The following is a 5724-nucleotide window of genomic DNA, read 5'->3' on the forward strand; positions in this document are numbered from 1 at the left end:
CTTCTGTTTCTGTTCCTATGCCTGAGCCTGACACTCCCCCCAATCCTGAACCTCTCAAACCTCCTATTAATTCCCTATACCCCTCCCTCGAGGAGCCCCCTCCCAACTCCCTCTCCCCCGAAGAAACGACCACCTGGAAGAGGAGGCCGCTAATTCTAACTGGCCTCCCTTCCCTTCCGTCCTAAATCATCCCCCTTCCTATGCTTCTGCCCCTCCATTTTGTGCTCCAATTCTAGGTGTAGACACTCCAATTGAAAATGTCAAACGCAAATTATGTCAAGAGGTCTCCTCCCTTAAGGACTTACTCCAAACAAGGAAGGAACATTTAAAACTCATTCAAGAGTTACGTGCTTTAGAATTGGAGCTAAAAATCCCCCCCTCACCCTAACATTCCATAAACATAGCTCAAAACAAAAACCTTTAAAGGCGCTGCACGCCTTTCCTGTAACTAAGATAAAAGGGAATCCCCCTCCCGAATCAGAACCAAAACCTCCCTCTGATGGGAACGAACACCCCTCGGCAGATGATGCCTCGGATAATGACCACGAGGCCTCCGACTCAGATGCTGAAAAAGCTGAAACTGCCGATCAGCAGTATCGTCGCTTGAATTTCAAGCATGTTAAAGAATTAAAAACTGCTGTGTCCCTCTATGGCCCCACAGCCCCTTTCACTATATCTATAGTTGAATCTCAGAGTGAGCGGTGGCTCACCCCAAATGACTGGTTCTTTATAACCCACGCCACCCTGCCTGGAGGTGATTAAGTCCTCTGGAGAACCAAATATGCTGATAACTGCAAAGAAACAGCAGCCCGTAATCTTGAAAATAAGACCTCCAAGAAATAGACTAGGGATAAACTCATGGGACGTAGTCCCTATGATACTAACATTACACAAGCTAAATTTTCCCCCGGGCTCCTGGCCCAAATACAGAATGCTGCCCTCAAGGCATGGAGAAAGCTCCCTCCCAAGGGATCGGCAACTACCTCCTTGGCCAATATTCGACAGGGCATCGTTGAACATGCTCATCAAACCCTTAAAAATACCTTTCACAAATTAAAAAAGGGAGAATTATACCCCACGAAAGGATCCCCAAGAAACATTCTTCATCATGCCCTATTTGTCCTTAATTTTTTTAAATATGGATGCCCAGGGCAAGTCTGCCGCTGACCGCCTTTGGCACCCAGAAACAAATAACAATTATGCCACAGTCCTATGGAAGGATCCACTCACCTCAAAATGGAACGGCCCAGACCCAGTTCTTATCTGGGGCCGAGGATCCGTATGCCTATTTGATACCAAAAAAAAAATGCAGCCAGATGGCTGCCTGAAAGATTAGTAAAACAAATTGATAACAATTCTAAAATCCAGGGAGAAAAACCTCCCTAAGATTCTCTTTCTCCTTTCCCTTCCAGAACCACGGATTTCCATCCATGATGCTGCCTTATCTCCTGATTTTCTGCCTCCCAGCACTGGGCCAACCTGTTCCAACAGTCACCAAGCCCTTCGCTTGTAGATTTACAAAAACAAAAATTTTCTTCTGAGGCAAACGAGTGGTGGAAATCCTCCATGTACTCCTTACTCATGCCCCTTGTAGGTCCCCTTATTAGCTTGCTATTAATAATCACCCTTGGACCCATTATTCTTAACAAAATCATGAATTTTATCAAATCACAGATTGACTCCCTGGCATCAAAACCCATTCAAGTCCATTATCATAGACTTGACCTTGCAGACGGGGGCCTTGCTGAACCTAACAACGAAGATATTCCTCCGGGAACCATGTAAGCACTCAGAGCTATGCACGTTGACTCACCATCATATGTGAGTACAACCTGGGTACCTTTTTACGGGGTGCAATAAAGACACTGCAAAGGGAAGGCATAAACAGCCTCTCTGAGTCCCTTGGAAGCAAACCTGATTTGCATAGATGTTAGCGTCTTAAAAATTTCTCCTCTCCTCCCCAAAAGACGCTCAAACTTATCATGCGGTCATTATGCCCGTGGGAGGAATCAGGTCAATACTTCCCCCCAAAAGGTTAATGCCCTCTCTTCTACGCCGACAACTGACAGACCCCAACAATTTAAAAAACTAAAAGGGAGGAGATGCCGGGAGCCAAAACATCTCACAAAAATGCCCCTTGCTATCTTGATTTTACGAGCAAACTATTCTCAGGAATTCAACCATAAACAGCAATGGTACTTTCCCCTTGCATATCTCCTCAAAAATGCACCCCCTGCCTTAGGGTCCTTCTCCTAGTAATTTTCCAGAAACTAGCCCCCTCCCCGCCCTGTTAGGAATAGCCCTTAGTTACTTCCTCGTTTGTGTGCTTATAAACCCAGCTGAAAAAATAAACTCTTCAGGGTGGCGCCTGTGGCTCAGTGAGTAGGGCGCCGGCCCCATATACCAAGGGTGATGGGTTCAAGCCCAGCCCCAGCCAAACTGCAACAAAAAAATAGCCGGGCGTTGTGGCGGGTGCCTGTAGTCTCAGCTGTTTGGGAGGCTGAGGCGAGAGAATCGCGTAAGCCCAAGAGTTAGAGGTTGCTGTGAGCTGTGTGACGCCACAGCACTCTACCCTCGGGCGGTACAGTGAGACTCTGTCTCTACAAAAAAAAAAAAAATAAACTCTTTGGAGCTTGATCAGATTCTTGACTTGCTCTCATTCTTTCGTGTCTCTTGTCCCCTCATTCGACTGACCCCTTTGTTTCCCAGGTCTCCGTTGAATTCCCTGCGGGCTGGGGCAAAGAACAATATATAACTTACGTTATTTTATTGTAAATTCTTTTATTTATTTATTTTTTTAAATTTCAACTTCCTTGTTCATTCTTCTTCGTTTGAAGTACTCTTTTTTGTTGTTCATTTTCTTCTTCCTCTGGCGATGTTCTTGATGTTAGTAGAAATGGGGTCTTACTCTGGCTCACTGCTGTTCATACTGGTCTCGAACCTCTGAGCTCAGGCAATCCACCCGCCTCGGCCTCCCACAGGGCTGGGACTACAGGCGTGAGCCACCACGCCTTATTGTAAATTCTTAGTAGACAATTTAGGAACTTCCCCTTTTCTCCTTTAAAAACCCCACCTGTAGGCCTGGCATGGTGGTTCACACTTGTACTCCTAGCACTTTGGGAGGCCCAAGGAGGAGGATCACTTGAGTTCACGAGTTTTGAAACCAGCCTGTGCAAGACCAAGACCAGCCTCTACTAAAAATAGAAAGGGCGCTGTGCTGGGCACCTGTATTCTCTCCCAGCTACTCAGGAGGCTGAGGCAGGATGATTGCTTGAGCCCAGGAGTTTGAGGTTGCTGTGAGTTAGGCCTTCCCATCACACTCTTGTCTGGGGCAAGAGGGTGAGAGTTGCTCAAAAACAAACAAAAACAACAACAAAAAACCCCCCACTTTTCACTGCTGCTAAATGGAGCATATATACAGGGCAAGTTAAATCAATGCTCCTGGTTGCAGTCCTCAGTCTTGGCCCAAATGAATTCTGTAGTTTTTTTTTTTTTTTTTTTGACCGGGGCTGGGTTTGAACCTGCCACCTCCGGCATATGGGGCTGGTGCCTACTCCTCTGAGCCACAGGTGCCACCCTGAATTCTGTAGTTAACGTAAGTTTTGCCTCACTTTTTTCTTTTAGATTGACAATATTGCATTACAGTTAATGCTCATAACAATTGCTTGCAGCAGGTGATATTTCTCATTTGTTACACTTTTTTTTTTTTTTGAAGACAGAGTCTCAAGCTGTCGCCCTGGGTAGAGCACCATGGCGTCATAGCTAACAGCAACCTCAAACTCTTGGGCTCGACTGATTCTCCCTCCTCACCCTCCTAAGTAGCCCGGCTATTCATTTGCTATACTTTTTACACGAAGTACAGACAAACATAAACATGTCCAAAGTCACACAGTTTGTAAGCTGGAGAACCATTATTTGAACAAAGGCAGTCTGATTCCAGAGATCCAGCTCTTTCTATTGTTTTCCCAACTCTAACATTACATGACTCTCTGCTTTTTAAAAAAAATTTCACTTGTCGGGGAAGGTTCGCAGTGCTGCGTGGGTAGGATACAGTCGGATTGGAAATTCTGGCGTTGGACTACAATGGACACCCAAAAGGATGTTCAACCCCCAAAGCAGGAGCCAATGATACATGTCTGTGGAGAATGTCACACAGAAAATGAAATAAAATCCAGGGATCCAATCAGATGCTGAGAATGTGGATACAGAATAATGTACAAGAAAAGGACTAAAAGATTGGTGGGTTTTGATGCCCAATGAAACATGTGAATTCAGAAGATTGTCTTCATTTATATTTTAATTTGTCCGGTTAGTATTACTCATTATTGCATATATATTTCTATATAGCATACGGTAATACTCCCCACTTATCCTCAGGGCATATTTTATTTTCCAAAACCCTCAGTGGATGTCTAAAACCTCAGATAGTACCAAACCCCACATACTTTATGTTTTCCTATATGTACATATCTGTGATAAAATTTAATTTATAAATTAAGCACACTAAGAGATTAACAACAATAACTAATAGAATAATTATGGGCAGTGCCTGTGGCTCAGTCGGTAAGGCACGGGCCCCATATACCGAGAGTGTTGGGTTCAAAACCACCCCGGCCAAACTGCAACAAAAAAATAGCCAGCATTGTGGCGGGTGCCTGTAGTCCCAGCTACTCGAGAGGCTGAGGCAAGAGAATCACCTAAGCTCAGGAGTTGGAGGATTCTGTGAGCTGTGACGCCACAGCACTCTACAGAGGGCCATAAAGTGAGACTCTGTCTCTACAAAAAAAAAATAATAATAATTATAACAATATACTGTAACAAAAAAGTTATGTGAACATAAAAAAAAGTTTCACTGAGCTGAGCCACAGGCGCCACCTGTAGCTCAGTGAGTAGGGCGCCGGCCCCATATACCGAAGGTGATGGGTTCAAGCCCAGCCCGGGCCAAACTGCAACAACAAAAAAAATAGCCGGGCGTTGTGGCGGGCGCCTGTAGTCCCAGCTGCTCGGGAGGCTGAGGTGAGAGAATCGCGTAAGCCTAAGAGTTAGAGGTTGCTGTGAGCCGTGTGACGCCACGGCATTCTACCAGAGGGCGGTACAGTGAGACTCTGTCTCTACAAAAAAAAAAAAAAGTTTCACTTATCTTTTTTTTATTTTTGGAGCTATTTCAACACGATGTAGTTTGGAGATACACATAAACTAAAAACTTTAAATATGAAATAAAATATATTTTGAAAAGTATAATATGAAATTAAAAAAACCAAACACTTAGCCCAGGCCAGCTAAAACAACAATGCCAACCACAACAACAACAACAACAACAAAAAAGGCTGGTGTTGTGGCAGGCACCTGTTGTTCCAGCTACTTCGGAGGCTGAGGCAAGAGAATCGCTTAAGCCCAAGAGTAGTAGGTTGCTGTGAGCTGTGATGCTACTGCACTCTACTAAGGGCGATAAAGTGAGACTCTGTCTCTAAAAAAAAAGAAAAGAAAGAAAAAAGAAAAAGAAACACTTTATGTGAATGGAGGACCAGAGGAAGACCTAGGATACAGATGCTATCCACAAATACTCAAAAATAAATAATTTATCCTAACACAAATAAGAAGCCATCCCAAGCACACTTGCCCTGAGTTTTAACCCAGTCTCTGAGGTCCGTGGGAGCCTGCGCCGCTGCGCATGCCAGAGCGAGGCGCCAGCCCTCGCAGGTCTGCGGCCCCGCCCACTGGGCG

General features: G+C 44.9%; 1 protein-coding gene and 1 pseudogene across 1 annotated transcript in view; both read left to right on the forward strand.

The window, feature by feature from the left end:
• KLHL23 (kelch like family member 23) overlaps window positions 1-2273 on the forward strand; it is a 54367-nt gene extending 52094 nt beyond the window's left edge. Inside the window, exon 5 of the transcript XR_008381291.1 lies at window positions 1413-2273. The gene's annotated coding sequence lies outside the window, so the exon portion shown is untranslated. The remainder of the gene's footprint in view (window positions 1-1412) is intronic.
• A 1751-nt stretch (window positions 2274-4024) lies between these two features.
• LOC128590543 (DNA-directed RNA polymerases I, II, and III subunit RPABC4-like) lies at window positions 4025-4260 on the forward strand (annotated as a pseudogene).
• Window positions 4261-5724: the final 1464 nt, after the last annotated feature.

This window comes from Nycticebus coucang, chromosome 7, assembly GCF_027406575.1.
Source record: "Nycticebus coucang isolate mNycCou1 chromosome 7, mNycCou1.pri, whole genome shotgun sequence".
Classification (NCBI taxonomy): Eukaryota; Metazoa; Chordata; class Mammalia; order Primates; family Lorisidae; genus Nycticebus; species Nycticebus coucang.